Genomic DNA, 8,727 nt, shown 5'->3' on the forward strand with positions numbered 1-8,727 from the left:
TGCCTGGAACTCCCATTGAAATGCTCTGTTCCCAGATGTCTGCAGGGCCCATGCCTCATTTCCTTCAGATGTGGCCCTCAGAGACCTTCCTGGCCAACGTATCCCTACATCCCCTTACCCTTCTTTGAGCCCCTTTTCACCACCAGTCATAAGTGCATCTTATTTTATTTATCTTCCAAATCTCTTTCTAAAACCTGAGCCCATGAAAGGAGACAATTGCATTGTTTCTCAATTTCCTACCCACGGAGCAGAGGCTGGTGTAAGGGCTGGGGGCTGGCTAGGGGCACTTCATACCTGCTTGCTGATGAATGAATTAAGTTTTTCTTTATACACTGAAGGAAGCAAAATCTTTTTGATGTAATAATAGTTAACATTTACTGATCATGTCCTATTTATTGGGCACAATGCCCAGCTTGTATACTTAACTTATTTCATTTGGTTCCCACAACAACCTAGGGGGCACACAACACTTTCTGAATGAGGAAACTGAGGCAGAGATAATTTTACTAATGTCTCACACATGACAAGAGTTGGCACCTAGCTTCCAGCTCAGGCTGACTCCAGGCACCATGCACAACAGCTAGGTCTCCCAATTAGAATGCATTTCTCACATATTTATTAAGAGACACTAAAGAAGTGCAAGAATTGAAAAGACTTATGCCCTGAATTTACTTCTCAGTGATAAAAATATTTCCACTATCAAGTATCTCTACCAGTGTTATAACTAAACAGCACAGCAGAGAGTAAACAGACAGTGGAAAGCTTGGTAGACTCTTCTGCAGTTCACATTTTGATCTTTGAAGCAATTTAGTTGAGACCAACAAGGTAACAGCAAAGACTTATTTGAAATGACTTCGTGGGTTATGCATATGTTATAAATTTGGTAGGAGCTTTATAAGTCCATTTGAAAATGCAGTCAGTCCTTTTTACCTTTGTAAATTTATTCATTTAGGTATCCAACAAATACTTACTATGTACTCACAGGTGTCAGGCACAATTTTGGGCATTGGAGATACAGAAATTTCCTGTCTCTCTACCTGTAATGAAATGGGGCTTATATATCATAGTGATTTGGATCTAGACTCTGCAGTCAGTAACTAGGGTTCAAATCCCCAGCCCTGTTGATATGAGCTGCCTGACCTCAGGTAAGTTATATAACTTCTGTAAATCTTAGTTTCTTTGTTTATAACATGGAGGCAATATTGATTATAAGAGCTACCACACCGGTTTATTTGGAGGATTATGTGAGCTTGCCTGATACACGAACAAATAGTAAGAATTCAGAAATAAACTACCTGTGAGGATGAGGCCAGGTTTATAAAATCATTGTGATACTGAATATGGTTTTGTGTATATGATGAACTTAAGAGCTTTGTAGGCTTCTTTTCCTCCAAATGTCAAGAGCTTGTTAAAATTTTAGCGTTTTAAAAAAACGCAAGTTTAGTCAACATTTTCAGCCAGCATGCTAAACCTTGTGATGAAGTCATAGGGTCTTATACTCACAATTTGATAACATAATAGAACTATTAAAAGGAGTCTGATTCATTAATTTGTTGATTCTTCCTTCTGGGGCTATCTGGAAAAGCTGCCCATTTGCAGACAGCTCCTTTGGCTATCTTTCTCTGCCTTTCAAACCCTCAAAACATAGTTTTTAAGTGCTTCATAATGAGTCCATGAGATTGTTGATTTTGTTTATAACATGTCAGAAGTAACAATTTTTATACTACTAATAGACTCATTATAAAATACAGGGATATCTCAGGTGGTTTCTGAATGGACTTTATACTCCTCTTTATTCACAGGCCCTTCTGCTTTCATGAACATTAGGCCAGGAGTTAGGAGACATCAATTCTAAAATCCTAGGCCTGATACTAATTAATTGTTTGATCTTGACTTTACTGGTGCTTTGTTATCTTAACTATGTATATCAGAAGGTTAATAGCTATATCATCTTTCAGCTCCAGAATTCTGTTATTCCTCATAAATAAAGCTAATCAACAAGAAAGTTATTCCACTTGGTGTATTAAAGTGAATTTGGGTATACAGGGACCTATCAAGGAAAAGATAAGCGTAAGCGACTCTCACGTTTTGAGTTGGAAACACTGCTACAGGCCTCTACAACAAAATAGTAACAAGGATTAAAGTAATAACATACATACATCCTTTAAAAGTATAAGGATATGTGATACATTCATCTCCTTGAAAAATGTTTGAATAACTTTGGGTATTCAACACTATTGAAAATGCAGATGCTACTACATCTAATGCCATTTGCAACAAGATGAAAACTGAGGGCTTCCTTGCTGTTATTCAGTGACTCTAACCAACCTCACGGCAGTTAAAAATCAATATCAGATTTGAGATTCAGTCCAGACCAACACTTCAGAGGAGGCTGGTCTTCAGATGAGGACTTGTCATCTGGCACATAACTTTCTGAGGACTTGGGATTCTTTGAGATAAAAAGGATACTTTGAGTCTGAACTCCTGATGAAACAGAATTAATCCGGGACAACTGGACCATTGAGTAAGTGCTTTGGTGTCAACCTCCTTTTGATAAGGAATATACGTCCTAACATTTTTTTCTGCCCCGGCAACTTGGGCTGCCTTGCATAGAAGAATGAGTCTGAGGTGCTTTCTAACGGGAAGATGGAGACAGGTTGTCAGAACTGTGGCAAGACCGGTAGTATTCTGAATCCAGGAGGCTCCCAATTACTGTCCTCTATAAGCCATGCGAATTAACCCGGGCCCATTGCATTGCCTGAGAAGAAATAAGGAACAAGTAAAATAAGTTACTAGATTTTTGCACGGCTGCAACCTTTCATTTTGATATTCTGTGGAATGCGAGAACAGTCTGAATATGTTTGGTGCACATAGTTGATTCCCTGAGTGTAATGAAATAGGGAGCTAAACAAGATGAGATATTTTAAGAACCCTCATCACCACGATGGAGTGACTTTTACAGAAAATAGGCACTCAATTTCTGAATATTGTAACTACGTAAAATAGAAGGAGTTTAAAGCATTACTCTCTTGAAAATTTAGTTAGTCAAAGTCCTAAATTTTCTTTACCTCAATATAGAAATACATATTTACACAATTGAGTAGTTATTTATAGAAATCAACTAAAAGTGAACATTCCTGAGACGAAGGAGATTTTTTTTTAAAAAAAACCAAAAAACCAGACTGGGCAACATAGTGAGAGCCCCATCTCTACAAAAAAATTTTAAAATTTATCCAGGCATGGCATGTGTCTGCAGAGCCAGCTACTTGGGAGGCTGAGGCTGAAGGAGCTCTTGAGCCCAAGAGTTGGAAATTGCAGTAAGCTATGGTTGCACCACTGTACTCCAGCCTGAGTGACAGAGAGAGATCCTATCTCCGAAAAAGAAAAAAATAATTAGTCATTCTAATGGATGTGTAGCAATGGCTAATGAGGTTGCACATCTTTTTATGTGCTTATTTCCCATTTGTCTGTCCTCTTTGGTGAAGTATCTGTTCATGTCTTTTGCTCACTTTCTTATCTGATTGTTTGTAAATTACTGTTGTGCTCTGAGAATTCTTTATGTATTTTAAGTACAAGTCATTTGTCAGATATGTGTTTTGCAAATATCTTCTCCCAATTTATAATTTGTCTTTTCATCCTTGTAACAGAATCTTTCCCAGGGCAAAGGTTTTTAATGTTGATGAAGTCTAATTTATTTGTTTTTCTTTTTATGGATTGCACTTTTGGCATCAAGTTTAAGAAATTTGGTAGGGTATGGTGGCTCACAGCATTAATCCTAGTACTTTGGGAAGCTGAGGTGGGAAGAGGGCTTGAAGTCAGTTCAACACCAGTCTGGGCAACAAATGAGACCCTGTCGCTACAAAAAAAGAAAAAAAAGATTTTAAGGACTTTGCCAGCCGGGCGCCGTGGCTCATGCCTGTAATCCCAGCACTTTGGGAGGCCAAGGCAGGCAGATCACGAGGCCAGGAGATCAAGACTATCCTGGCCAACATGGTGAAACCCCGTCTCTACTAAAAATACAAAAAAATTAGCTGGATGTGGTGGTGCATGCCTGTAGACTCAGCTACTCAGGAGGCTGAGGCAGGAGAATCACTTGAACCCCGGAGGCAGAGGTTGCAGTGAGCTGAGATCACGCCACTGCACTCCAGCCTGGCGACAGAGCGAGACTCCATCTCAAAAAAAAAAAAAAAGAAACTTTGCCTAGCTCTAAATTCCAATGATATTCTCAAAGTTTTATAGTTTTACATTTTACATTTAAGTCTGTGATACATTTTGGATTAATTTTTGTGTAAGATGTGTGAGCTTTAGGTTGAGGCTTTATTTATTTATTTATTGGCCTATGGATATCAAATTGGTTCAGTCTATTTTTTGGAAAAGCTATCCTTCCTTCACTGAATTGTTTTTGTACCTTTGTCAAAAATCAGTTGAGTATTTTTGTGTGGATCCATTTCTGGGTTCTCTATTCTGTTCCATTGATTAATGCATCTATTCCTCCACTAATACTTCACAGTCTTGATTACTGCAGCTATATAAGTCTTGAAATCAGGTAGACTGTTTCCTCCCAATTTATTGTTTTTCAAAATTTTTAGCTACTCAAGTTCCTTTGCCTTCATACACGTTTTAGAATAATCTTAACTATACCTACAAAAAATCTTACTGATATTTTCATAGGAATTGCACTAAGCCTGTATATCAATTTGGAAGAATTCACATCTTTATTACGTTGAGCCTTCTAATCCATGAGCCCCTGATGTCTCTCCATTTATTCAGATCATGTTTAGTTTTCATTGGATCCGTGTAATTTTTACCATACTGATTCTGTACACATTTTGTTAGATTTATACATTGAGATTTATAGATTTACAGCCTCTCTGGGTAGTCTGGTAAAAGGAATTTAATACAGAAGAGTCACTACAAAGTGAGAACCTCAAAGTGAAACAGAGAGTGTTGAGGCAACCCTGAGATTAGTAACATTAGGAAGTTGTTAACACCCTTAGGACTGGAGGGACCAAGAGGGGAGTTGGCATTACTAGAGTGTAAGACCCAGGGTCACTGGTGGGAACTGGACTTATGGCAGAGGCTGAAAGGGAACTGGGATGACAGGCAAAAGTGATCTAGTGGGGACCTGGAACCCTGCAAGAGACAGCGAACGCTGGAGGCAGAAAAGAGGGCAGCGGAAATAGCTTGGTTTCTCTTTTTCTGCCACCCCACTAGTCTTCTAGTAGTGCCTACCATTGATCAAAACTAACTGATGGGATAGGGAGTCTTAGAAATCTAAATCTAATTTGCAGCAGGAAGACAGAGAACTGACCTGAGAGCCAATAGGAAACAAGATTCAAAATTAAATCAAGGAGAAGAAAAAAGCAAAAAACCCAACAACAGTAAACCTGTAACATTAAAGCAATGGAATCTACAGGTAAATATCTTCTTTAACCTTCCTAACCCCCTGCCCCGAAGACCCTGGGGCCAGACAGTTCCATAAAATTAAACAGATAATCCTAGTGTTATACAAATTATTTTGTATAATAACTAGATAACTAGAAAAGCAGAAAATCTACCAATTTCATTTTATGGAGCTAGTATAACTTTGAAAGTAAGAGTAGAAGGGGATAGTACAAGAAAAGATCATCATAAAACAGCCATATCTCATTTATGAATATGTTAAGTAAAATAAGAACAAATTGAATTAAACACACATATGTATGGCATATCTATATATCACTATTAAATGGAGCTTCCCATTATGCAAGGATGTTTCAACATCATAAAACACATAAATGTAATCCAACATTATCAGAGTGAAAGAGAAAAACAATTCTCAATAGACACACACACACAAATACACTGGGATAAAATTAAATATTTTAGAGATTTTTTAAAGTCTTAGTAAATTATGAATAGAAGGGAATTTCCTTAATCTTATTTCTATACTCACTATCTAGTATTTTTACCTCAACCCAACTAAATCAGGGTATAATCGTCACCGTTTCACTGCCAAATTTATTGGGCAATTATTATTTTAGTCTCTTAGCAGCATTTGACATGGAAAATCTCTCCCTTCTTTCTGTAATACTTTCTTCCCTGGGGTTTTGTAACTCTCCATGCCCTTGGTTTTTCCTCCCAGATGAATAGTCATCCATTCTCATTCGCATTCTCTGGGTCCACAATATTTTCCTGATATTTAAATATCAAAGTTCCCTGGAGCGCAGCCTTATATTTTCTTAGTTTTACCTCCTCTCTTTATATCAGCCGTCCTTGTGATTGCATTCATTCCTGTGACTTCAAATACCATGCGTACACTGATGACATCCAAACCATATCCAGCTCCAACCTTGTAGTTAACATCTACCCTTTCCTCAGCCCTTTCCTCCCTAAGTCCTTTCTAACTCTGTAAAGGCAACTCCATTTTACCAATTGCTAAGCACAGAAATGTAGGTTCATCCTTGACTGCTCTCTTTTCCCCAACCTTACATTAAATCCACCATTAAATCCTGTGGGTTTTATCTTCAAATATATCCTTAATCCATCCATTTCATAGCTACCAACATGGTCCAAGCCAGCATAATCTCTTACACGATTGCCGTTGCTCCCCAACTGGTTTCTTAGCTTCAACTCTTGTTCCCCTACCGTTAATTCTACCAACAGTAGCCAGAGAGAACTTCTTAAAACATAATTCAGTTTATTTTATTTGTTTTTTTTTTTTTTTTTTGAGACAAAGTCTTGCTCTCTTGCCCAGGCTGGAGTGCAGTGGTGAGATCTTGGCTCACTGCAACCTCTGCCTCCTGGGTTCAAGCGATTCTCCTGCCTCAGCCTCCTGAGTAGCTGGGATTACAGGTGCATGTCACCATGCCCAGCTAATTTTTTGTATTTTTAGTAGAAGGGGTTTCACCATGTTAGCCAGGATGGTCTCAATCTCCTGACCTCGTGATCCGCCTGCCTCGGCCTCCCAAAGTGCTGGGATTACAGGCGTGAGCCAGCGTGCCCGGCCCATAATTCAGATTATATAATTTTCCATTTTATAATTCCCTAAAGTCTTCCCTCCCAAGGAAGTCTGAAGTTCTTGCTAGCATCTTTGTGGCCTGACCCTGGTCTACCTTAGTGGCTCATCTCCTGCTAGTCTCCATGCTTGCTCCCTTCTAGTCACACTGCCCTTCATTCAGCTTCTTGGGCATACCGGGCTCATACCTAACTCAGTCATTTCTTTCATTGCCCCTTGCATAGAGATTGTCACATGGCCTATGGTGCACCAGCCAGACCCTTTTCAGAAGGTCTTGTTATCTGACCTGCTAGAATCTCAATGGACAGCCCTCAGTGGGTGGCCTCTTCAGGGGATTGTCTCAGTTGAAGAAAGCAACCTTGCCCATGGTCCTACTACTTTCTGGGTGGCTCATGCTCAACGTCTGATCATTGCAAGGCTATAAAGGCCAAGTACCCTTGCTTCTACTTATTCTAACTCCTAAATGGGATCATTCTAGCTCTACACTCCCTATCAGAACTGGGCAAGGCTGTGGTTGGACCTGCCATCCATTCAATTTCTCCTTCTACCCATTCTTCTTTTCTTCCATTTGCTTTCGTAGGTGTTGGTCCCAAGGGCACTTCCTGGATGACCTGCATACTGAATTCTGTCTCAGAGTCTACAAAATACACCCCAACTCACTTACTCAGTTCTTGGCTCACATTTTAATTTCTCAGAGAGATTGTCTCTGAATACTCTATCTACAATGCATTATCTGTCACTCTTTATTTCCCTTCATATCATGTATCCATACCTGAAAGTGTGTGTGTGTGTATATATATTATATATGATATATATTAATAAATATAATATTTATATAATATTTATTTATATTATATATATATTACAATAAAATATCATTGTAATATAAATAGAATGTATATTAGCTCCATGAAGGACTTTGTCACATTGAACATTCTATATGCAACATTTATAAAAGTGCCTGGCAAAGAGTAAGCTCTGAATAAGAATGTGTGGAATGAAAGGCAGAATAAATCTGATAATGTGTATGAAACATTTAAAAAAGATAGAAACCCCATTCTTTCTTTCTTTTTCTTTTCTTTCTTTCTTTCTTTCTTTCTTTCTTTCTTTCTTTCTTTCTTTCTTTCTTTCTTTCAGGCTCTCACTCTGTTTTCAGGCTCTCACTCTGTTTTCAGGCTGGAGTGCAGTAGCACAATCATAGCTCACTGCAGCTTCGAACTCCTGGGGCCAATTGATCCTTCCGCCTCAGCCTCCTGAGTAGCTGGGAGCACAAGTGTGTGCCACCACACTCAGCTAGAACTCCTTTTCTTAATAGAGCAATTTTAGAACTTTAAAGTAAGAAAAGGTACAAGAATGTCTGGTATTACTCTGCTGTTCCACAATCACAAGTGTGTGCCACCACACTCAGCTAGAACTCCTTTTCTTAATAGAGCAATTTTAGAACTTTAAAGTAAGAAAAGGTACAAGAATGTCTGGTATTACTCTGCTGTTCCACAATGTAGTAAGATGAAAGCAATGATTTGAGGACTAAGAACTGGAAATTGAGAGACAAATTATTTTTATATGTAGACCATATGATTGTCTATGAAAGGAGTATAAAAAAAAGTTTTTGAACAACCTGTTAGACCTAATAAGAGAATTTGACCTATTTCAAATATATTCAATATAAGATCAAAGTACAGATCTATAGCATTCCTATACGTAAGTAATGATGAATTTGAAAATATAAT

Source organism: Hylobates moloch, unplaced genomic scaffold, assembly GCF_009828535.3.
Source record: "Hylobates moloch isolate HMO894 unplaced genomic scaffold, HMol_V3 SCAFFOLD_3, whole genome shotgun sequence".
Lineage (NCBI taxonomy): Eukaryota > Metazoa > Chordata > Mammalia > Primates > Hylobatidae > Hylobates > Hylobates moloch.